Source organism: Lathamus discolor, chromosome 5 (assembly GCF_037157495.1).
Source record: "Lathamus discolor isolate bLatDis1 chromosome 5, bLatDis1.hap1, whole genome shotgun sequence".
In the NCBI taxonomy this organism is placed as follows: domain Eukaryota; kingdom Metazoa; phylum Chordata; class Aves; order Psittaciformes; family Psittacidae; genus Lathamus; species Lathamus discolor.
In genome coordinates, this window is record NC_088888.1 from 115,394,101 (window position 1) to 115,420,143 (window position 26,043).

The window sequence follows — 26,043 nt, forward strand, 5'->3', positions numbered from 1 at the left end:
AGGCAGGACCATTGACATGTGCTGGTCGTGGTCTCTCATCAGAGGGATCTAAGGTGTGCTGTTTAAGAGCCTCACTGAATCAAATGTGAATCAAATTTATATAAATTTATAAATAGAATATTTATAAATATATATAATATAATATTATAAATATTTATAAATATATAAAATTTATAAAATTTATATAAATTTATAAATATATAAATTTATATATAATTCATATGAATGAATTTGAAATAGAGGAGCAGGGAAGTGGCTTTGTCCCCTGGGACTGAGTAAATGGTTACTTTGTGGGAGATTCATGCTATAGAAGAAAGCCCATGTTGGTTGCCAGGGCTCCGAGTGCACTGGTAAGCCTTAATGGCCCTAATAATCTTCACCTGAGGCCTCCACCACACCGCTGTCCAGGTGTGTTATTTAAGATCAGTCCCTGTCTGAGTTTTGTTGCAGTGTTGGTCTCCAGTTCAGTGGTAGTCATGTCCCTTGCGGGCTGTGGAGATCCTTGATTGAGGTCTGTCTTGTTGCTGTGGACCTCCATGGTGATCGCTGTCTTATCACCACTCTTGGGTGACCCTGGCTGCCACCCTGGGACTGGCCTTGTTCATCTTGCTCAGGTATGGTGGGGCTGGGCCTCTGCTGCTGAGGCCTCAGCCACAGGATGTCCATCATATCCTGGACCCCTGTCCCTCAGGAAAAAGCTGGCTCTGATATTGGTCTAACTAGTCCTGCTTATTAAAAACATCATGTGTGTCTGAGCCCTCTGTGTCTGTAGAGTGGATATATAATAGGCAAAGATGAGTGGGCTAGGTCCATGTGTTTTCTTCTCTTTTTCCATCCTCATCTTCCTTTACCCCCTCCCCCCCAAAATGTGGGAGGAAGCCAAACGTGAAGAAAGTTGCCTTTTATTCCCTGTTATCAGCGCTGCTTGTTGCACCTGGTGCTGAGCTTAACGTATGGAAGACCATTGCTGCATCCTGTCTGAAGTTACGTGAGAGCCCATTCATGAGGTAATTCTGGGTGGATTGGGAGCAGGAAGTGCAGGCTCTTCCGTCAGATATCCTTGCTCCCTCAGCAGGCTCAGGAGGTTTGAACAGCTCAGATAAGTAACTGAACTTCTTGACGCTTTTATCCCAGCTGATTGGAATGTATTAATCTCTCTGAAGGCGTAAAAGCTCTACTTGAGGTCATCAGGCTTGTCTCCTGAAAGGTGCGGTGGTTTCCCCAGGGGGAAGGTGCTTCCATACAACCTGAGGACAAACAAAATGCTTGTGGTGGAGCTTGAACTGTTGAAAACCACAAAATCTTTTCATTTAGACATTTCAATCGGGTAAGAGTTGTCCTGGTTTGCCAGTTTGATCTTATGTGTGAGATAACTGATAATTTTTGGTGTGCCAGAGTAGGTGTTAGAAATCGGAGGGAATACATTTGGATAAGATAAAATACTCCCTCTTTAATAACTGCATAATTTGAGATATTGGAGCACTCGCAGCCATTCACTGAGCTCCTTTTTGGGGCGAGGGAATGTGTAAAAGTTAATCCAATTCCACAAAAAGTAATCTTATTATGAGTTAGTGCTGGCAATTTCTAGGTTAGTGGATATCCATGAGGAATTGTCCGATGTTTATGCTATCTAATGCATGTTTATGTTATGAGAGGAGAGGGATTTTTGATTCACTCCTCCTGCATATTATTTTAACAGAACAATTGCCATTAAAAAAATGTATACTTTAGAGGGCTTTAATTATGTTAATTATCACATATTTTGTTAATAACATTTTATTTTGAAGATGCCCATTAGAAGGTTTAGAGTGTTAATTTCCTAGCAAATCAAATGGGAATGCTGCTTGAAATTTCCTTTTAAATTAACTTTACTTACTTTTATGTCCTAATTAAATGGAGATAATAGTATTGGTGGAAATATTAGAGAGCTAGAAATTAGTGCTTAGATATTTTACTTAATACGAAGGCTTTAATCTTAATGTATCTTTTGTGCTAATCAACATACGGCCCTGGCATTTAATGTACTGATGTGTTTGGATCAAAACATTTAAATAGGAACATTGACGCAAAGTAAAATTATCTGCACAGATAACCCCCTGATACTGTTGAGCTCCTTTTGGGTAATAGGTTCCTCCCCCCTGCATCTGTAATCTCTATGGAGGAAAAAGTGTTGAGGGTCTTTTAGTATTTCGGCATTACCTCATCGTGTATTAGGTAATAGGCAGTGATCCCACTTAAAAAGACTTTCTGTAGTGTTTGCAAATCAGTCTAGGATGTGTAACTCCTTTCAAGTTTGACTGCTGTAATGCCTCGTAACACAAAAGCCACGTAATTTGTCTGTTGCACAGGATCTTTACATTGGTGCACAGGTATGTTGTGTTGATATGGCTGTTTCTCTGCAGTAAGAGTGATGACGTTTCTATGTATCATGGGCTTTGTAGCAATAGAACAATAGTATAATAGAATATAGTAGGACAAATACTGGGAAAATAAGTAAAAATACTTACTAGCTAAGCAGTTATATTCCTGCAGTGTTGATGAGTGGATCAGACCTCAAGGAAAGCTGTAATCCTGGTGAAGGGAATGGGACTTCTACCCTAATACCATAGAGCCAGACTTTGCTGCATGTCCTAACACACCCTGACCAGGGACTTTGCAGGGTTTTCCGCATGGTTCAGTGCAAGATGGAGAGGCAGCAGTGGCAGACTCCTGCTTAGCACAGCAACACTCACGTCTGTGGGATGCCCAGGAGAGCTTGACAGGCTTTTGTGAAGTTCATGCTTCCCCTAACATGCATGCCAATGGCACTTGTTCATTCACTGCTACCTCCACGTTCACTTACAGAGGGAAAGAGGCATTCTGCAATACTTGCTCTTTGTGTAACTTTATTCTTTTTAAGTCTGTGCCTGTCAGCCTTATACAGGAGTAGAATTAATCTGAACCTCTGACAAACCTGTTCCATATTTCCTGCTCAGCATCTATTGCTTCGTTTTTGCCACTGCAGGACAAGTTGTGTACCGATAGTTGGGCTTGTGGCTTGCAGGGCTGTTGCACCATGTGATGTCTCCAACAGGCTGAAAAAGATCCAAGCAGAGCAATACGATGGGTTGGTGACCAAAGGGGGGCACTTGTCATAAAAGCAGTGCAAGCTATGTAAACCAAATATCCAATTTGCTCAGAAGGGGTAATTTGAGTTACTTTTAAATAGTTAGCTTTTATGGTCAATTGGGTACTGCCACATTACTAGTAATAAGCCATAAATCTATTTGGTATAATATGAGATCATTTTTTAAGACTCTTGGACTAAATTTTCAGGTAAAGAGGAGAAATTGAAATTTATAATCCGTACCATTTTTTGTGTAATTGTTATTAATAAATTAGCAAGAAAGAGGCAGCAGATGGAATGAATTGTTGTAGTTCATTAATTTTATGATGGCTTTCTTTGCATGAGCCAATTATGTCTGTCATTGTATCTCTAAGCTGCAGTGGTGCCCAAAGGAAAGGGCACACAGACAGGGACAAATCATCTTGGGTATTTTCTGCTTTCTGAGGTGGACAGAGAAAAGTCAGTCTTAGTTCTCACAAATGGCTTTGGTGAAGGTATCGGCCCCCGAAAGTTGTCACAAGTGCAGTTCTTAATCCTACCTCCAAAGGCTGGGGTGACGAGATGGTAAGTCTTGTTGAGTGTGCTCAAAACTGGGATCTTCTGTCTGAAATAATAACCAGCTTTTGTTGTTGATGTTGATGATGACAGTTTCTGAGTTTGACCTTGGTGTGCCTTCAGGTTCTCGGGATGTGTTCAGGAAAGTATTCCAAAGATGCCGTGCTTGCTAGTTGCAGGGGAAAATGCCCATGTGGTGAAGGACAATAGGAAAGAGAATTATACTTGTGGTGCATCTGGCTCAGCAAAGCTTCCTTTATATATGGCACTGTGACCTCTTTAATTAGAAGATGCTCTGCCTTCTCCTGAGCTGCTCTGTGGTAATATGCTGATAAAGTTTCATGTGGAATGTGAGTTGATTTGCTTTACCTTCAGACCTTGTGTTCTCAACTTGGAGATAGCGGTTGTTTTTCTGTCAGATGTGTACTTCACTTAATGACTGTAGTTTATTACTCAGTAGGTCATATCCTGTATATTTTAAGAACAAACACCTCTGAGGTTGTGACTTGGTGGAAGGAGGTGACATGTGTCATTGCTGTTGTTTTCACTACAGCCTTGTGGAAAAACTAATTACCTTTTCATCTTGGTAAATTCAGAGGTCAGTTTACCACTACTATATCACAACATGACAGGGAACATGGGTAATTAGGTAGGCTGTGTAACCTGGATATTCCATGGATCTCATTACATCTTATTTAGAAAGGCTATAATTTGATTGGTGGAAAATTAAGGCATCTCCTCATGGGTCATTTTATCTTTCTGCAATAATAATTCTTGGCTTGATTAAAAATTGATCCAGTGTCTTAAAGTGAATTTATTATTGCTGCAATCTATCACCCACAGACAGATAATCTGGTTCCCATCTTTATCTGATTTGAAAAATCTGTCACTTATTATGTGTTGTTTTTTTCCCAATCATTTAAATTAATGGTTTGCTGAGGCAAGGCGTGCTACCATAGGCTTCTTGGAGAAAGCCAATGTGCACGAGACGTTAAGCCAGTACTTTTTACTGCAAGGAATCTGATACTGTGTCAAGTATTGATTGGAACTATGTTGTGGCATCATTTTCTCTGAAAGAAAAAAAAATCAAGTAGAAATTTTGGACGCAGAGCAATAAGGAGGACACAGACAAGTCACTGCTGGAGAAAATGGTCCGTGCGTGCCTAGTGCCTGGATGAATTTCTGCCTTCTGTGTTGCAGCATCTGCTGAGCACTGAAATTAGACCAGTTGTAAAGGCTTATCCCAGCCTCCTTTAGGGGGACACTGAAACCATCTTATCCATGGAGCTGTGCACCAAAAAGCCTCTCCTGTTCACGTCAAATAAGCAGAAAGAAGCAAAGGTTAGGTGGATGAACAGCTTCCTCAGGGTCTGTTCCCTCTATTGTCTGCTTGAGCTTTGGTGAATCTTCTTCAGGCGCCGGTTTTCATCTGATTTGTGCATGTAAAAGCAGAGTGTGAAGTTCCGATCAGGGAAGAGGGATCTGAAAATCATTTGAAAACCATCTTAGTTAAAGAAATGTTGTAGCAAACATTGCATTAAGATTAAGAAGAGGATTTGATGCGTGTCCATCCTTAACAATATTTATAAACAAGATACAGCTGTTGGTGGAAAACCCCTGTATTTATGGCATGAGCATTAAAGACACTATGCTTCCTTAGGCATTTTAACACTCTTTCTTTCCAGTTGCCCAAAATACTTAAAAAAACCAAGGTCATATTCCTGTCCCAAGAACACAGCAGGTTCACTTGTATCTATACCTATGCTTAGAAGTGAACACTGGCAACTATTACATATGGTCTGATTCCTGCGGCTACCCTGGAGAAAGAGAGGATTGAAAGAAGATTGTGCAGCCAACCTGTCAAGGGGTGGGTGGATGTGTGAGCGAAGGGATGGTTATTAACAGTCCTGTTGTGTGGCTTTAGACTGAGGCAAAAGAGGGGGGGGGGAAAGTAAGGTACATGGTTTTGGTTGAAGTTTTTGAAGCAGAATAAAGCCAGAGGCAGCTGTTTCTCTCAGCAAATTTGTAGTGCTTAAATATGGTGGCTCTTCCCAGATAAACAGGCAGAGATCAGCTCTGGAAGTTTGTATAGTCACTACAGAAGGTCATCTATAAATGTAGACTTAAAACCCCCATAGAAAATAACTGATGTAATAAACCTTTGGTGTGGAGTAGGAGCTGGCTGATGCGTTCACCTCGGTGTACTCGGTGGGAATTTTGCTGCTGTCTTTTGTAAGGCTGAAATTTCTTTGTGCATGTGTGTATTCTAAAATACTTTTGTGCACATTCTAAAACGTGTCCTTTCCAACCTCGCGTGGGCTGGCTCCTGCCAGCCCCATCCAATCAGTGCCTTGCTAATTCAGGATTGATGTTCCAAAATATCTTCTGTTCTTTCTTCTTTTCCTTTTGTCAAAACAAAGGACTAAGTGACTGCCAATTTAATATCATCAAAACGAAAACCACTCTGTTCCTTCAAACCAGGCTGCAGGGTGCTCCCGCCTGCCTTGGAGGGAACAGGCTTCTTTTATTATTATTATTATTATTATTATTATTATTATTATTATTATTATTAATTAAAGCTTTTAAAATGGGCTGCAAAATTTAATTGATTCTATTCCTGTTGAGCAAGCACAGTTGGCTTCCTCACAGTTCCCTATCCAGGCCTGTGGAAGATGCACGTAACCTGTGGTGCCGGATACTAATTGGAAAAAGAGGTGGGACTCTCAGAAGTGGGGGAAATCCCTTGGTAAATTTTTCCTGCTTATCCTGAGGATAAGGATAAGCTCAGAAATGTATTCGTTATAATTTGTATGGATGTGTTGTAGTGAGCCCCCATAGTATAGAGGCATGTAGCCTTTGCAGGACAGTGTGGCAGGTTGTGTTTTATTCTGGTTTGAGATGAAACCTGCAGCTGGGACCTCAGGGCAGGCCAGGAGATGCTGCTTCACCTAGAGGCATGTTGCTGCAAGTGGTGCCCTGGGTCTCAATGCAGTATCTTGCCCTTGGGGAAAGCAGCAGAAGCAGGAGCCTCAGGGTAGCAGGAGCTGCCTCCCCACAGAACCTGCTTTGCACTAATCCTGCTCCCAGCTCTGAGCTTTCTCGTGAGGTGTTTGAGGACTGCCTCAAACAAATGACGAGCTGCTGACCTTCGGCTTGGGTAATGACTGATGGCAAGAGAGAGTGTTGCCTGAAGAAGAGGCTTCCAGATGCATAATCCCTCATTGATTTGCTCTCCTCATGCTTCCCAACTTACTGTTGATAGGATCTTGCTGCTGTTAATACTTTCCCCAGAGACCATGTGTTCACTGCTTATTGCTTGTCCATGTTCCCTATAATTAGACCTGGCTACAGGGCTGGAGCGCAGATAAAAGTGTAAGGTGTTACTTTCTCTGTGATACATTCCTAGCAATATGTGAAAAACCATCCAGATAGGTATGATGATATGCATAATCTTAAAACAAGAGAGATCAAGCTGATGGACACAGGGTAGGTTTCTCCTATTGTGTTTCACTGAAGATAGCAATAATTGACACTGCCTGTTTGGTCTCCTTAAAAAGCAATTTAAATCTAAGCTAGGCTTATATTTCATAATTAAAAAGATGTTTCTGTAAGTAAAGAATCTTTATATATTCCTAGGTTTGTATTTGGAATAAATGCCCCTAGTGCCTAAAAGACCCTGATCATGTATACGTAAGTGGAACAGTTACCCTGCTATTTTAATATGGACTTGGTGTCTCCACCCTGGAAGTAACGCCCTCAGAAAATAGCACCAACATCATGGTAGGAATAAGGATAAATAAACAAAACTGGATTTTAAGAAACCCCAACAAACCAACCCAGAAAACAGTGCATGGGGCTTTAGTGACCAAATCAGCATTACAGTCCATGACATGTGTTGCAAGATCAGACCATCTTCCTTTGAATGATTAATGAGTTTTTCTGCTGCCACTTTATTACAGACAGATTTTTGTACACTGTATTGTTTGGGCTGAACCTGGATTTTTCTGACACCTAACATACATGCAGGCACATGTCTGGAGCCAAGAGATCTTGTGCCAACAACTGAGATTCCCAAGGCAGAGCTCACCCTGCAGACATATCAGGGCCTTGTTCCTGTGGACCAGCAGCTGGGGTTTAGGGTGCTGCAGTGGAATTTCGGTGTTTGAAAGCATGTTTACATGTCATAAAATCATATTTTGAGAAATACAGGCTTTTAGATGAGATTGTGGATTTTTCTCTCAGCAAATGTAATGCTGGCTTTAATCTTGCACTGTATTTATGCTTGTGCTCATTCCTAGCAAATCTACAGCCCTTTGTGTAGCGGGTGTGTTTTCCAGAGTGTGCAGGCTTGCCTTTTGAGCGTGGGCACTTGGGAGAAGTCAAAGGGCTGCAGTGGGAGATTGCTGTGCCCACACTCTCCTGAACACAGCATCACTTACTTAGCTTCCTAAACTCTCCTTCAGGCTGTTAGGCAATTGCTTTAGAAGGTGTTGGTCTCATTTTCACTTTCCTCCTCCATATCTGTGATTTCCTCGATAAAGAACATCCATCTCCTGTCTCGTCTAATTAGATGAGGCTTCTCAATCATTATCGGGTCATTTGTCCCATCCATTCCTTCTCACAAGCAACAAACGAAGCAAGGTTCTTGCTATATTCACTGCCAGCAGTGATACCAATGAAGAAGGGACAGGGGAAGATGGTTCACAGGGTAATGATGTGAGTGCTAGCACTGAACACTGTGCCGTATCTTTAATCACACAGTTCTTTTTCTCTGCCCTTCCCTTTATTTATAAATTTCCCTTCTCCTTTCCTTTATTTGTAACTCTTGTTTTCAAAGCTGAGAACTAATTACCACATTGTGTCGTTTCATTTACTCACCCCTCACATATAAAGTATTTTCTGCACTGAGAAAGTACTCAACTGCAGTAAAATCCAGTAATCTATTTACAGACTGATCCAAACACAGAGTGTGTCAGAGGTGTATGCTAGGAACACTTTTGCCTGAGCAGAAGCAATTGCATTGGGGCATCAGTAAAGTTAAGTGTATTTCCATGCAATATTGAATATTGAGAAGAGGTAACAACTGATTCAAAATGAAGGTTTGCAACTACAATATTAGGTAGTGCTGGTGATCTTAACCTATTTAGTAGATCCAATTAAATGTTTCTTGGGAAGATGGGAGAGAAAAGAAAGGCCAGACTTTGTTAATTAGAAAATGAAGTATGGGAATTTGTAACCTGTAGTTTCACATGAGCAGATAGTGCTTTTTTGGAAGAACAGCTATTAGAACACCCATGTAGCCAATCTGAAATGCCAGTGTAAGGGTTCTGCTGGATCAGTAGATGATTGGAGGGGTCTGATACACACAAGGAAACGCTCTGTGTCTCCAGCCCCCTTGGAAGCACCTCTTTGGTGTGGAGCACCACCTCGTGTCTTGCTGTGATCTTTTGAAGCCTTTGTAGGTGTTCTCTGGGATCCTTCTGGAATGCATATAAACTAGTAAACTGGTTTTGTGGAAGTACAACGCTTCCCAAGTGTTAGATGGGACAGAGAAGATGCTCTTGTTGGAGAGACATCCAACCTGTGCATATTTTGTGGATATTTTTTCCTCTTCCAGTTGTCTCTTCAAAACTAATTTTGCCATGCAAGTACCCAGTCAAAGACCAGTGCAATGGGTTATGATGCAGCAGGCAGCTGGGCTGTAGAGGAGGCATGATGCTTGCACTGCCATCCATAGAAGGTCGTTCTCCTTGTCTGTTGAAACCCTGCCTCTTTTATGGTATTTAGCTCTAATAACTCAATGCCATTTTGTGTGTACCTCAAAGTGTGCTGCAGCTCCATAGCAGAAGTGGAATACTGTGTGACAAAGATGTTAGAAAGGAATTCTGTTGATCATCCAGTCTGACCTCCTGTTGAAAGCCTTGGATTAGCTTTTCCAGGGTCCTGTCAAAGTGCGTCTTGACAGTTTCCAGCAAGGGAGATTCCACCCCTTCTCTGGGCAGCCTATTTCAATGTGTAACTGTTCTCATGGTGAAGAATGTATATATATTTTTATTGTACAGAATTTGCCCTGGAGCAGCTCAGTTCTCTGTGTAGTATGTAGTTTGTTCTTTGCCACTGTGATTGAAGGGCTGTTTTACAAACTACTTGCATCTATCTGAAGAATAGTATGTAAATTGTAGATGAACATGTGAATGGGAAATGCATATTTTAAATGACCATTCAGGAAATCTTTGAGAATGAAAATAGACTTGACCATGATTTGAAATCATATCCAGGCCAGCAAAAATGCTCACACCTAAAGCATCCAAGTTCAGTTTCATTTACTAACCAGAGCAATGATGGGATGATATTGCTCTGTATGTTACAAAGCTTTAATTCACCTGTTGATGCCAATAGAAATATTAACACTATTTTGTGAGTCTTCCTTAGCGCAGTGCAGGCTCGTTTTGTGTACACACTCTCCTATCAGAGGCATCCTGACAGTTGTTAAATCTCAAATCTGTTCTTCTTTATTGCTTTGAGTTAAGAGACATAGGCAAAGATGAAAAGAATAGAAAGTTGAGCATTCAGGGAGAGAAATGAAAGCCATTCTGGGGAATGGAGGCTGCAGAACGGAATACTCACAGCAGTGGGAAGAGATTTGTCTGATGGGACAGGCAATAAAACCACATCAGAAAAGTGTGGGGAGTGGGGCAGAAGAAGAAATGGACAAAGGCGACCGTAAATTGATTCTTTGGCTTCCTGGAGATGTGCAATCCAAATGATGAACTGCAAAATCCGTGATTTGATAGATCTGGTGCGATAGAAGAAAGATCACGTCCTGCTAATGAAGCAATGCATGGTTTGATTAATCCGCCTTTTTTTGCTATGTAAGTTTTGATTTTTCGCTGAATACATCACTGCCAAACTCGGTGTTCACAGGACTAGGTCATTTTAGATGTGAAATCCTTGCCATTGTGTGGTGCTGGAAGGCACAGTGGCTTGCTAGGAGTAATGCTCACTTTTGTCAGTATGTTTCCGAATGGCTAATGCGATTGCATTGAATGTGTAAGATGCAATTTGAAATGTATCAAGAAGGAGTATTTGTTTAGGATTAGGTGATATCTGATCAAAATACTGCAAGAATAGCAAGGATGAACTGTTTATGTTCGGGGCCTTTATAATGAGCATATGCCCCGTCACGTTGTAGAAGTTGAGCACACTGGGGTATTTTTAAACCTTGCAACAGCAGCTGGGATTTCTGCCTTCCCTGGGAAGTGAAGAAGAAAATGTATTTCTGTTCTCCCTGGGGAGAAAACGGCTGCTGTTCACTTGGAGGAGTGCTATTACCTTCCTCCTGTTTTTCCCAAGGAAACCGAGTATTTAATAATTGTCTTCATTCAAGCACTGTCTCTGGGAGGTAGGAAACAAATGGTTACTTCACATGAGCCCTGCCTCAGCATGCTGCTTAAGCCCATGACTGAATCTCTGGGTTGGGTTTCACATCAGTTCCCATTTGATGCTCATCACCAGCACAACTGAGCACCTCCCAGCAGTGTATTATGCAATGTGTTCAGCATTTCTCTCTCAGGGAGAGGACAGATGATATGAAGAATAGCCACAGAGTCACAGGAGCATGGTTTGCTTCTGGTTTAGGTTTTCTTTTTGTTGTTGGCTTGTGGGAAACGGAGAAATTAGCTTTTGAGGGTGCTTTTTCCCTGGGGAGCACCAGGGAATGAGAGCCTTGTGTTTATAGTAGAAAGTCTTTCTTTCACTAGAGAAGGTCTTAACTAAAGAAATCACCCTTGATATTTTGTCTCACATAAATTCCTGTTCTATGCCTTTGATGCCTGGCACTCATGGCAGCAAGTGCCTTGGTGATAAACACCATGACCTGTGAAACCCAGCGTTCATGAGAGCAGCAAGAAGCAAGGCTGCTTAGATGGACTCCAGCATTTCTGGTTGCAGTTTGTTGCACTGAATGCTCTTTCCAGAGTATTTAAGGCATCCTGTCTTTGCATTGCTATGAAATCAGTGTCTCAACTATTTATAAATTTGCCCTGATTCTTCCTCCTTCTGTCCTGCCTAAAGGCTGTAAGGAAGCTTTACATTTTCTGTTTTGCAGAAGAGAATTTCGTGGGGGATAAACCTAACCTGAATTGCTGGAGTCATGCAGCTGCTTGTATCCATGATGGAAATACAACTCAATTTCAGGAGCCTGATGTTTAACTTCCTGACCTTTGGCTTCAGATTCATTTGTACTCAGCTTGTCATCCAGTTGTGGTTTTCAGTTCAAACCACGATGTGAGGGGCTCCCTTCCCCCAGCCTTTAATGAAGATGTTTACCTGAGTCGCATCTGTGTGGTGTGACTTGGAGTCTTGGCTTAGTGGAGGAAGGCCCAAGGCTGGCCTGCCAGAAGTGAGATAAATTGGGATTGAAATCCCTTGGGAGAGCCTGAGGTGTGAAAGCTGTTTTGCTGTGACTAGCTCTCATCAGTAATGATAACCCCTCAATTTTGTGCCACCTAAATTCACCCAAAATTATATGCTAAATATAAATATTCATTTTATAAATATGCATGTTAATTAAATATACATTTATTTTAAATGCATGTGTTAATTATACATGTTACATCAGATCACAATTAAGTCAATAGAAATTGGAGATTTGCATATAATCATGCTTGTATACTAATCAGTTGTCAGTCTAGAAAGCCACTTTCTGCATCTAGAGAGAATATAGACCTTGGTCCAGTGATCATCTCAAAGATTGAGTAGCAGCTTCAGTTCTTTTGTTTTTATGGATTTTTCTTCCTAGAAAAGAACAGAAACAGGTATGACTTCTCCTTTTTGGTGCATAAAAGATGCCCAATAGTTCCTTCATGGTTTATTCTACTTCTTCCAGGAGCTCTCTAGAATCTAGGTTTTGGCCAAATGAAGTTCCTCCTCTGATACATCAGGACTGTGGTAAACCTGCCTCAGCAATTTCTTTTGATGTGGAATGCAAATGCTCTTTGACCAGTGCATGTTCCTCTTCTGGTGTTCTGCTTAAATGTGACTTTGCCTCACCCCAGATCTTCCAGGAATAATATGGGTAATTCCAAATGATGTACTGAACAGTTAACAGTCATATTACCATGTCTGCCTGTTGATTCATGCAGGTTGTGAGAGTTTGGAGTGCTTATTGTGGTTTTGTTTTGGGTTCAATTTAAATACAAGGTTGGAGCTTGCATTTACTGTATTAAAAGGTATCTGAAATGGCCATGACTTTAGTTCTATATCAGTGTAGGTGAAACAGGTTTTGTTCCGATACAGATGTATAAGCATCACTGAGAGAATACTTGAGGGGCTGAACTATTCAGAAAGCAGAGTTCCTTTCAGAGTCTTGTTTATCTGAGGTGTTTCTCCAATGGAAGCAGGTGACCTTCAGGACTTGGTTTTGCACAGATGTATTCGCTGGTGCCAAGGCTTACTGTGGCAGTTAGTGTGTAACCAAGGCCAGCCTTGTTCAGCAGTGCACTTGAGCATACTATAAAGTGCCATCCAAGCCAAAGGTATCAAAAGCATGTGCAAGTGTTCTGGTGAAGGAGATTACTTCCTGAACTGGGATCCAGGGATCGAAGAGGAGACGAACATGTGTCTCCTGTTGGCTTTGGCAGTTATTTGGTAATAACTCCATCCAGAGAAGCAAGTTAAAGGCTTGTTGTGAGCCCTGCCAAGGAATTTGCTTAATGGAAAAGGGTGTATCCTTATGTCAGGGTTGCTTTTGTGTCAGAGCAGTCTTGTGACTCCCTTTGGGGGGGAATATGAGAAGTGTTGGGGTTCTCATTTCCCCAGCATTCTCCCCACATGCTCAGAACCTTGGTCTGGTATCACAGATAGGACTGTGGTCAGTGCAGCGACTCTCAGCATGCTTTTGCTATTTCTTATTGACTTTTCCTCTACAGCTTTGAATTCACTTTTCCTCAGAAGCATTATTATTGCAGAGCACTATTCACACTGAATAGTTTGCAGGCTAAAACCCACCAAGGTTTTATAACAAACCCCGTGAAAAGTACCTATTTCATCAGTCATTTTAATCTTTAAAATATTTGCTTCAGGTATCAAGGACACCATTGATTGCTCGCTGTCTTATGTAAATCTACATAAGAAAATAGGTCACTCTTCAAATTGTCTTCTTGTAGGGATGTAATTAAGCTGCTTTAAGACAATTACTGTATTTTAAGTATCTACTAATGTTTAAAAAACAATGTACTTTTAGGTTTTGACAGTGATATAATTTCCTATTTATTATCTTTTAATTAAAAACACTAGTAAATAGGATTAAAGCCAATTGTATGGTAATTTGACGTAACCATTGCAATTCTGAAGCAACATACTTAGCCTACAGTGCATTAGTTTAGTAATAGAGGGGGGATAGATGGAAAAAAACCCTGCTTGATTATTCAAATCAGGAGTTCTGGTAAACAGGAATCCTGAACCAGACACCTCTGGGTTCTGCTCATGCTTGGATGTGCATCTCTTGTCATTTTAGCGTTGGTGTGTTTGGTGTTAACTAAGCATCCCAGAGGATTTGCAGGTGCTGGAAGGGTTGATTGTAGTTTTGATGCCACTTCTGTGATTTTGGCTCAGTGTGTTCTGAAAGTCATTATTTTGGCTTTTTGCAAATGTAAGAAGGCAGGTAATCTGAAAAGCTCAAGGACTGGAAGGTGGAACAGGTTTCAAGAAGACTTCAAAAGGTTCGGAAAGCATCTGGAACTTACACCCACCTCTCAAAAAGGGAGACAGCTTGTAGGAAGTGGCTACTTTGCTATGTGCAAACTGTTAGCAAGAATAAGAGAATCAGAAAAACATGCCTGTGTGGAGGAAACGTTGTTCAGTTTATAGACATCAGCACTGTGGCAGTAGAAGGTACAGGAACAAACAGAAAAATTTGGAAGAAATCAAGTCAATTTTGGCCTTTCGAGAGTCTGTCCAAGATAATGGCTTTCAGCTGTATGATGACATGAAAATGAGGTTCCCAGGCAGCCTGTTCTCTCGCAAATTCCCAGTACGGTGAGGTTTTTTATGTTTGATTAAAGACCACTGTGTCTCCGTCCTGAGAGCAGCGGCTGTGGAAAACAAGTGATTCTAGGGTTGTTCTGTCTGGAGAAGAGAAGGCCATCAATGGTGTCATCGATACCTGAAGCACACTTGTTTTCCATGGGACTCTGATAGGTGAAAGGTCTTCTGAAATTTCCTGGCTCCTCATGGCTGCTGTGAGGAGCCAGCAGTGTCCTCTGCAGCCATTTCTAAGGACCACACTTGTGGGTGTGTGGGGTCCACTTGGAGTCCATTGCTTTCTATAGGAACACCTGCAGAGGGATTAAGTCACACGTATAACCAAAAGCACCACCTTGAACTGAATCTGGTATTACAACAGGGAAGTCCCCCACATACCGTATCTGCCACCTAGCATGAGGACAGGCATAGTGCGACCTGCTCACTGAGATGCCCACCAGACAGCACCCTGAATCCTCTTCTGAGCTGCTACCTAAAGCATTTGCAGGATGAGCAGTGAAGATGGAAGGTAAGGGAAGCAGGAGTGTTTCAAATTACAGGTTTGTAGCTGACTGCTGCTAGTCAGTCAATTTTACCCAATTTGCACTCATGAATACAGATATTTCCCCCCCCCTTTTCTTCTTGATGCACAGGTGCACCCCTGCTGCACCAGGCATATTATTTCAGGCTGCTGTGAAGATGTGGCTGCCAGGATACGTAGTTACAGTTAAATTGTATATCTATATTATACGAAATATGAAATACTTATTCATATCTGCAAGTATTCACTTATAAATAATTATATATGGAATTAAACGTATGTATATACATTAAAAAATCAAGCTAACCAGCTGCCCGCTGTGTGTTTTGCCATTTCTGTCCTTCATTCCAAACATCCTCAGCAGTTGAAGATAACACTTTTAAATATAAACATTTGGGCAAGGAAGAATATTGTGGGTCTTACAACCTTAACAGTAATCACTCGCTAGCCCTTCCTGGAATACAAACTAAATCTGTATATTAATCTGAAACAAACAGCAGTAACATCTCTGGTACCATTGAAAAAATGAACGCTATATACTTTAAATGTAGCAAGTGGAAACGTTACTGTTGGTGCTTACCTAAACCCAGAGCAGGTGAATAATTAAAGCATGAAGATGTGAGTTAATTGGTGCCTTTTTTTCCCCATCTTGATTTTACTTAATGGATCTGGTTCATAAATTTCTATCCAGATAGGGAATGAGATGTATTTTGCTTAAACTTGTATTCTAGGCATGTCCTTGGAGGTACCAAGCACCCTGAAATGGTCTGGCATCTGTGGGAGCCGCAAGAGTTCAGCGCCGAGGAGAAAATCAGCCCCTTTGTGTTTTGAGAATGCTAATCCATTGTTATGGTTTCCTTTTAAACCGAAAATAAACACAATGTGTGTGCTGTTAACTTAGACAGGTGCTAGAGCTGACAGCTCGAGGTTTAAGGGCAGGGGTCAAGCAATCAAAAGTGGTCCTCTCTTGCGCAGATCATCAAACAGCGAGTGCATCAATGGGCTCAGTGGCGAAGGCTGGAAATTAATCAGCTCAGCCCTCAGTGTTTAGCCATGCTGATTATATACTGGCAAAGTGAGCATGAGATGACAGGCCAGAGGAGCTAACGTAATAGGAGTTCATTCCCAACAAAGGCAGGGAAGAAAGATCAATTTGCAATATTCTTTTCTGTACCCATGCAACAAAGCAGAAACATGAAAGCAGAACATTAAGGGATGCTCCCTATGAACTGGACAAATCAATAAACATCAGTGGTAAGGGGGGGGCAGGAAAGTTTCTCACTCTGTTGTGTACCCTGAGGCCTTTTCTGTCTTTGTGAAGTGCTGAGTAGCAGTGGCCTCTGTCATGTTTCCTTTCACCTACATGGTGTCATCTGCTTCAGTCTCAAGGTGAATGCTGGTTTGCGCCATCTGAGCAAGTGTTTAAGGACATTGTTCCATTTCTTTGGGAGGGAAAGGAAGGAAAGGGCAGGCTCTACAAAAGCTACAGTAGCAGCTCGCTGTGTACCTCTATTTCTGCATCAGAGTCGGGGCTAGAAACTGGGGCTTGGCTCTTGCACCAGGTGCAAGGTTTCAATGATTTCAGAGATTTCACTTCAGAACTCTTGAATAAGTGCTAGTGCCTTCCATAGGGAGCACCAGATACAAAACCTGGTTTGGAGTATAGGAGTTTAACTGTTCTTGGAATATGAATTCCCACAGGCAGTAGTCGGGATAATGTTAGATATCCAGTGAAGAAATACAGATGGATCCAGTTTGAAGAGACTGAGTTCTAGTAACATTCGGGAAAGGGAACTACAACTGAAAAGAGAAATGTTTAGTGCAGCCACTGCCAAATCTACCCAGTGTCAGGCCAGTTATTTTATCATCTTTGATATTTGGCTGTGAGAGCCAGGCCTGTAAATCAAAGTATTTCCAGCAACATTACAGCTTTGCACTGACCGTTTTCACCTGTACATGAAATATCTCTTAGATGCATATTCAATGTGTGCTACTGGTGAGAGAATAGTTTTCTTCCAGCTTTCTGGTGACTTTGGTGGAGGACTCCTCACTGTATTTGCACTTTGTTTTAAAATCCAATTGTACCGAATGCTAAAGTACACATTCAGACGTGTATATAATCGTTGCAACGAAGCACAGGCTTTACAAGGCACACTGCATGGATGGGGTGTGTTACCTGCTGGTGGGGAGCTGGTGATGGCTGCCCAAGCAGGGCAGCAGAGCTGGTCTGAGGGTAGCACACTTGGTGGGATTCAGTCTGGGCCCCAGTGCTGGTGGTGGCACTGGTAGCTGTAAAGTACTCTTCTGGTGAATTACAATAAACTATGAAGCACTTTGGACTTGATATTTGTGTTTGTCAGCAATTTTATCAAGTTATTCTGTTATTTAGGAACCATTTTCCCTAATTCCCAAATAGGGTAAGTCAGCCTGACGGGTCCAAGCAGAAGGAATGCAGAGCATGCTGAAAAGAAACAAATCTCACAAGATGCTAACTTGAGCGTTGACACCTCCTGGAATCAGGCTGTTTACTTGCAGAGCTGGAACAGGCCATCACCAAGTCGTATGCAATATATGTGATATGTCATGGCTAAAGCATGGGTGGGAAGGAGATGGTTTTTGGCTGACTGCTTTCTGGCAGATACATAGAGGGAATAAATTCAGAAAAGGTTATGAGAAACCAGTAGTTTCTTCATTTTCGTGATCAAGGAGCCCAGCAAAGGGGGTGTGGGAGGAGGGAGGAGTGGGAACAGTTGTAGAAGCTGAACTCGTGCCTTGGATTAGTGTCTGGTGAAGTACCAGACAGTCAAGGAGAGATGCGTGGTACTTGGGAAAAGTGAATTGATGCAAGTTTTGTAGAACAGATCATCTTCATGTAAGCAGTACAGCCATATACCAACCGCAAATCTCTGGTGCGCTGGTAAACAAGACAAAAGTTGCCTGATTGCTGTGTTAGCAGAGAGTGAAACTGCTCCCTCGAGGGAGCCCTTTGCTGCCAGGGCTTTCTGGGTGTTATTGAGGAGGAGAAACCTAGGATATGTAGTGAAACTTGAAAATGATAAATAAATGAGTAAATGTTGGACAAGGGTTACTGAGAAAGGTGCAGGGGTTGGTGCTCTGCCTTTGTCATGCTGCTTACATGTTTAGCATCAGCGACACTTAATAACAACGCTCCGAGGCTTGTTAGTCTTTTAAAAGATTTGAGCTAAACAAGTTACTTTTGCACTATTCACAGACCACACTGGGGGTTCACGTAGACTTTGTACACAGAAGAGTTCTTGTTTTGTAGCCTTTGCTTGTTCCTCTGCAATGACATAGCATGAGCCTGAGGGTTCTGAAGTAATCAGAGGACTACTGAGGACTTAAAATATTTGAAGGTTTCTAACTGCAAAATTTGGTCTCAAATTTATTATATTAGGATGTCAGAAATCACACAAAACATGCATTTCCCAGGAAACAAATCTGCCTTGGGAATTAGTTCTGGTTAGAGAAGTGAGGAAGGGAATTTGTTACTTACTCCACTTTAGCATTCCATTTTGTGCCACCTCATGTGCATGGACTGATTGGTTTTCTCTGGATAGCGTAGAGCTATAGCTTTGTAGGCAGTTGTTGAGGGAGCATGTGAAGTGTTCTAAGGTTAGATGGGACAGATGATGTCCCGCCTGTGTGAGCAGGAAGCATGCACAAGGATAGCATAGCTACCATAGGTTACAGGATATTTCTGCTAAAATGATCATCAGTGGAATGGTTAAAATTGAGAGTTTACAATATATCGTCATCTTCAAGGTTTTACGTTGCTGGAATGGGAAGCTGGGGCCGTTTTTGTTCTTCTCTAGGGACCTCTCTTCACAGAGGAAATGGTAGGTAATTTCTGTATGTAAAGAAAATTGTCCCTCCCTTCACAGTGGATTCAAGCCTTTTGCTCATCTGTCCAACCCAGTGAAAGCTGGACAGAGTTAAAAATACCACATAAACATCTGAGCTTTAGTTGGGATAGGTTAAAAAGTTCTAAGTCACATCTGAATACAGGTATTGAAAACCTGATGTCACCTGGGTGGACTTGAAAATGTTACCTTGTCTTTCCAAATAACATTGACAAGAAAATCCTGTCCAAGAGCTGGAGCATGGGGATTTTGCCCGCTATGTACATGGATGCTGCTCCTTGCTTATTTGGGTTGGTCACACCGACAAGCTGTAGAAGATCTGGTTTGAAATTGCTGCTGGGTTGGGTTTTTTTCCTTCTCCTTTTGTTCTCTAGTGTAGACTTAAAATGTTCTCTGTGTCTTGAAAATCACATTGAACATCAGGAACTTCATGCTGAACACACCTGTGGGGGGGTTATTGTTATTGTGGGGTTTTTGGTTGAGTTTTTTGCCTCTCAAGAGTTAAAGTTGGATGTCCTGTGGTCTTTGTGTTTTGAAGAACACTGCAAGATTGGCATATGGTCAGCAAGAAATGCTTTGTGTGTTTTTAAGTCTTCGTTCTGGGTCTTCTGAATTAAACCAATGCTAAATGCTGAAATACCAAAAGAAGTTGGGAAGCAAACTGGATCTAGCTGATGTTGAATGTCGGGCTCTTTGTTTTCCAGATTGTCTTAATTGTTTAATCTTCCAGGTATCCTGTCTTTTGCAGCTCTTGGGAATTGTTGCAGCTGGCTTTCAGCATTCCATGCCACTGTTAGGACTAATGTTGACACTGGTCCAGCCAGCTCTCTGTCTCTGAAATGCTCAGAACAGGCTTTATCTTCACTTGAGCACTCCCCACAAGTTGTTCTAGTTTCAGGATGTACTTTATGATACATCTGAGATGTGTCTGCGTTCTGTTCCTCTCTGCCATTATAACTGGTTAGCTTTTTATTTTAAGGATAGTCGTGGCTAATTTGTGGAATGACAGGCACAGTTTACGCATGATTGTACTGGCTCTTCTGGTTTCAGCAATGTGAGGACTGGACAGTTGTGTCTGATGATTCCTATTTGGTTTGTGGTAAGCAAAGCTGCAGCACAGAGCTCATTAAAAAAATCAGATTCTTAGAAATTATAATTTGAATTCTCCATGTGCATTAAAACAGTTGAAAAGAGAAATTTATTGGAAAAACTTGAATGAATTTGTTTTGAATTATTTCTAAAAATGAAAAGTTGACTCAAATCATTTTAGCTGACTAAAATCCAGCATTTTGTCATCACAGAAAAAAAAATTAAATGAATTATGTTTTTTTTCCTGAAAACATCATCAAAGCCAAGAGCTTTGCACATCAGTGTTTAAAAATTGACAAAATTGGACTTTGGGATTTGGTTTTCTTGGGGGTGCTCTGTGGCGTGGCTCCTTCCGCCTTAGTTATTCTGATCTCTGCCCTTGGAAATTGCTCAGAAGTAGTAGTTCCTTGTCCTGTCACTACTGCCAGACCTTATCAGTCCTGTTAGCTAGCTGCTTATCGCTAAATTCAGGAGAAGTTTGCTCTGTTGCCTACTAGCTGCCAAGTATCATCCACAAGAGTTTTTTCTGTTGCAGAGTAGACATGAAACACCTGCATGAAACCCCCATGGCGGGGGGGTTGGAACTAGATGATCTTAAGGTCCTTTCCAGCCCTAACTGTTCCTATGATTCTATGGTTCTAATGTCAGACTAGTGACTAAAACACTTTGGACCAGTTGCAGGAGGCAACACACAGGCTGTTCCTTCAGTCCCCAGTATAAGTGGGTGTTTCCAAAAGCTGATGTAGATTTCTTTGTGACCTGCATCCACATGTAGTCACTCAACTGATGGGACTGCAAAGGAAACCTCATTTTCAGGGATCGCTCTGGATCTCTCGGAAGCTCATCTCTTACCATGTTAAGCCCTACACTGTGTTTAAAAATTATTATGTATTAAGCAACGAAGATTCTAGGTCGGCATGCTTTTAAAAAGTACAAGCAGACTGGTTTCTAAGTAGCATGGCAATTACCATGCCAGTTGTACATGAGGGCTCAAAATCTCTGCCTCCAAGTTTGAGGGCGCCTTGACCGTTGTTAGCGCTCCTGAGGAGGCTGCAGTGGCTATCTGCTGTGATTCACTGGTACAACCAGTGTCTGTGAACTCTCTGAGGACATTCTTGGCAGCTGCAGGACATAATTACCACATTTGAGAATATCTTTTAGGCATTTGGATGTATGGCTGGCTTTTTAGATTGCTCCCCTGCTAACTAATACGTTACTGGTTTGACACAGTTGACAGCTGGCTGTGCTGGTGGCTAAAGAACTGCCTCTGGGGCTGTCTCAGAATGAGGTTAATGATGGCCTAGATGAGTTCCCTGCGTTTCCTATACATCATTTACCTGGAATTGTGCTCTCTGCTAGGCTCTTCAGTGATGACAAGGGATCTGACCAAGTGGCCATATGTACTAAATGCTGCAGCTATTCCACTGGGCCAAATTTGGGGTTATTTACTGTGGTTTGTTTTGGGGTTTTTTTCATTTTTTGAAGTAGCAAAAAAATCTCTGCTCTGAAATGCACTGTTTTAATAAACGGAGTGACAGTAGAACATCCATTTTAAACCGGACTCATAGTTGTTAACTGAGCATCCCTTATCTCTCTCGCGTTGTTACGATCCACAAAGGAGCATTTGTACGTCGCTGTGCTGTTGGTTTTCTTGCTTCCTCCCTGCAGGACTTCTGGAGACCATGACTAATGATGAATTTGTGAAGCTTCCATGTAGATCCCCCCTCTATAAGTGCCTCACACATGGAACTTTAATAGCTATTTTTCTTGTGAAACTTCATTTGTGGTCAGCTGTGCAAGGTGAAAGCAATCGTAATGTTGATGTGCAGGGCTGGTTTCAAACAGAGCCACAGGAAAATTGTTGTTATATTTGGGAAGGGCAGAACTAAAGGGATTTTTTTCCTTCCCCTTAAAGCTTTTCCTTCTTTCTGAGATGGATGAAATAGTTAAGTCATTTAAAAAACAAATTCCCATCCTCCCTGATTTAAGAGCTATTCCTGCGGTATGTATGGTGTGGGGGAGATGCTGTAGCGGTTTTATGAGGAGATAAAATATTGGCTTAATGATAATTTGGCAAAGTTTCAAGATATCTGAGGGGACTTCCTGGAAATTAAAAACAACTCAGATGTAAGAGAAAATTAAGCTGGTGACCCTGAGTACAAAAGGGGAAGAGCTCAGACATCCATTCGTCCCTGCTCCTTGCTTTACTCTCTCTGTCTGTCCCTTTTCTTTTTTCCAATCCCATCTTGCTAATCACCTCCCCTTGGCCCCGGCTGCTCTCATTACAAGGTTTAGGGTAAATTTGCTATTGCTATAGCTGCACATGTATAATTTTCCAGGGATTTTATTTTTTAGGGTGGCCAATCTTAACATGAAACGTTCCAAACATGTCTCTGATTGGGCTCACTGAGGCCAAACTCCCTTTCTGCTTGCAGTCTGAGGGCTGGGGAGGGATGCTTGGCTCTTCGGGGAAATTAAATTGTTCTCTATGCTTAAGCCATGTGTACCATTTTTCTACAGGAAGATGTGTAAGTATCTGGAGACACGTGCAGGATGTTCTAGAGACTATTTTAGTCTTTTGCAGCTGCCTGTATGACTGCATCTGAACAGACTTCCCCATGCTCCTACCTCTTAAAATCCTGGGCTGATCCTCCTGCCTTCCTCAGATGATGCCCTTGTTTTTGTGATCTGTACGGTATACAGAAATACAGCATCCGGCCCACTAGACCTCTTGTAGCATGAGGAGTAATTCCTTCTTATCTACTGAGCTTTTGACCTGATTGCTGGGAAGAGTGGAAGGTGTGTTAATTACAGGCAAGTTTCTTTGTTTTTTCAGGAGGTTTTGACATTTGAACATGTGGAGCCAGGCACATCAACATTTCCTTTAATCACTACATGTTAGTCCAATAGTGGCAACATTTGATTCCTGCACAGCAAACATAGCATGAGAACTGGTTGTGCAGAGGCTGCATGTCCTGTTTTAATCCCTGCATGATTTAGCCTTTCAGAAAAAATTGCCACTTTTTAAACTTCCATTAACACCTCCTTTATTTTGTCTTCCCCGTATTTCTGGGAAAGTCTGGTTTGGAATGGAGCATACGAAAGAAAAGGTTGTGAAAGCTGGGAAAGCAAGGGAAGGGACATCAGGAAGTGGAAATCAGAGTAGCATTTGGTGGTGGTGTTGAAATGTGTGTATGGGAAAAGCTTCCAACCTTTATAGCCATAGGTCACTGTGGATGTAATGGATGCCTGAGCCAGCTGGCAACCTGAAGCGGTAGCTGTAAGGCCAGGTTGGATAGGGCTTGAACAACCTGGTCTAGTGGAAGGTGTCCCTGCCCATGGCAGAGAGTTGGAACTGGATGAGCTTTAAGTCCCTTCTGACACAAACCATTTTATGATTCTGTGATATGTTTTAACTCTGAACTGCACTGTTAGATGTTCAAGTGATTTGCTGAGGTATGGAGCATGAAGAAGGCTCATTGACCATGCTCAGAGCTTAGAATGGTTTTAATTTTGTCTTGGGAAAGGCAACTGGTCCTAAGAAAAGCTCTGGAAATGCTGGTCCCTGCAGGTCAGAGCCATGCTGCTGTAATACATCAGCCTGGGGTCTGCTGCCATCATCTGTAAGTGCTGCAGATGTCAGCAGTTCAAGTGCTGATGGAGTCCAGCCTTTTAGAGCCGTCATTCACAGCCTTGACCCTGGTCCCTGATAAAAGTCAGCATTGGCTTTCAGGTTTCTTTCATTTATTTATTTATTGTATTTGCATGCTAACCCATTAAAAGCAGAGGTCCAAGCCTTGCACTCTGACCTGTTGTTACTTGCCGTTCCCATTCTTAGCCTCTTAGCTCATGTTGTGGCTGTCATCTGGCGTGCTCCAGAACCTCTTTTGGAAACTGCTGTAATTACCTCACAGAGCCCCCAGAGTTCATTTCTTGTCAAAGCTGAAGTTGTGATTTTTTTTTTCTTCTTTTTAGATGCAAAGTAGAGAAATTGATGTTTGAAACTGCTCTTTAGTCCTCCCCCTTCTTCATTCTTCTTTCTTTGCCTTGGACACTTCCTCCTGTGGTGTGCCTTCCAAAACAGACAATTCCATTTTCAACTGCATGCTCAAGGTATGTCTGCTACTCTGGTTTGAAGAACCAGTCACTGGGAAGAAACTTAGAGATGTTGCCTGTTGCTTTGACCCTATGGCAAGATGCTTCTGAGTAGGATGCTCTGCATACACTATCTGTGTATGCTTCAAGACTGTTTGAGCTGTTTCTGGAGAGCAATGGAAGGATAACGTTAGTGAAATTTTTTGTTCTAAGCCAGTGAAAACGTAAAGGAAGAACCAGGAATTCTAGACTTGGGCAGGAAAGACAAGATTTAATGATGCATCACTGCAGATATCTGGGTATTAGCTTTGTGCTTGCTAGCCACTGGGAGAGATGTCAAGGACTGGATGTATCTACACTTTTCGACTCAGTTGTTGGCATCAACAAGATCCATGCAGAGAATTTCCCCTGGTAACTGCCCCTTTACTGTACTTGTTTTAGGGAGAAATTGAGGTGTTGAGTCAGGTACTGAGACAAGCCACCTAACTTGGATTTTATCGTATAGAATCATAGAATAGTTAGGGTTGTGAAGAGCCTTAAGATCATCTAGTGCCAAACCCCTGCCATGGGCAGGGCCTTACCACAAGCCCATCTCTGGGACTTTAACATCTCTGTAAAGGTTTGGGAGCTTTTGCTGCCTTTAAAATAAGCCTGCTCAGCCTCAAAAGAGACTTTAGTCTACGTTCTGTTTTTGCATTGTCACGTTTACAATTAATTAAAGAAAGGGTGAACTGAGGAAGAAGAGGAAACTCTAAAGACATGAGTGCAGTTTCCAAGACTGATTGGCTGCCTGTTTGTCTGGGAATTGGCAAGGTCTATGAAATTTTGGATAATCTCTAAACTACTTAACAGGATCTTGCTTGTGGGATTCGAGTAATTAGGATGTAAGTAATTAGTAATGAAGGAATTAAATAATATTGTGAGATTTCAAAAACTCTTTGGAGAGGCTGAATTAATGTTTCTCTGTGTATTTAGTTTGCTCCTGTTTTACAGCATGTAGGTCAAATATTACATGTACCTCTTTAGACATGAACTTGGGGTGAGGGCAAAGGGCTTGTCCTGGGTGTGCTGGCCGTGTTCTATATCAGCACTGGGTGATGGAATCTGTGTGCTTGTTTCACGTGATGTGCTTCCAGTTGCAACACCCAATCTTTGTAAGCGTGTTCTCTGCTGTATTGGCAAGGGCAAAGCATGTGTACATCCCTTTCCTGCCCTTCACCTTATATTGCTAAAGGACAAAAGACTCAGCTTCCTCAACGTGAGGAATCCAGTTGAGATGTTGAGGAACCTCACATGCCTGACAGCTTCTGAAAACTTGACTTTGTGTTTGCATTGTTCCCTCCGAGTTGTGGGTGTCCAGGGAGCTGCTGTGCTCATCTTGCTATGGATGTGAGAAGGCTGACCTGGAAAGATGAACAGAACATCCTTTCATCCTGAGAGGAACATTACAGACCTGAGCATCACCTCCTGAAGCTATTTAATTAAAAGGGGAAGGCATATGACTGGATTGGGTTGTTAATTGCAGCAATGTAGAAATTCAAGGTAGCTGTCAGGGGTTTCGTCAGAGAGCTGAGGACAGGGAAAAAAAATGCTAGAAGAAGGAGGTAGTCTTTTTCTCACTAGACTCCCTATGAATTATATTCTTGACAGGAATGTGTATTACAGATACAGGCAGTATAGTTCTGTATCCAGAAAATGACACCAGGGACTTAAGATTTCAAAGAGTTTGGACGTTTATCTGTTGTAAATGTAAT

At 41.9% G+C, this 26,043-nt stretch overlaps 1 long non-coding RNA gene across 1 annotated transcript; it reads left to right on the forward strand.

The window, feature by feature from the left end:
• Positions 1–463: 463 nt before the first annotated feature.
• LOC136014504 (uncharacterized) lies at positions 464–25,770 on the forward strand. The gene is made up of 4 exons (XR_010612742.1): positions 464–614; positions 920–1,007; positions 24,170–24,307; positions 25,636–25,770. It is a non-coding gene; the product is annotated as an uncharacterized LOC136014504 (long non-coding RNA).
• The last annotated feature ends 273 nt before the right edge of the window (positions 25,771–26,043 follow it).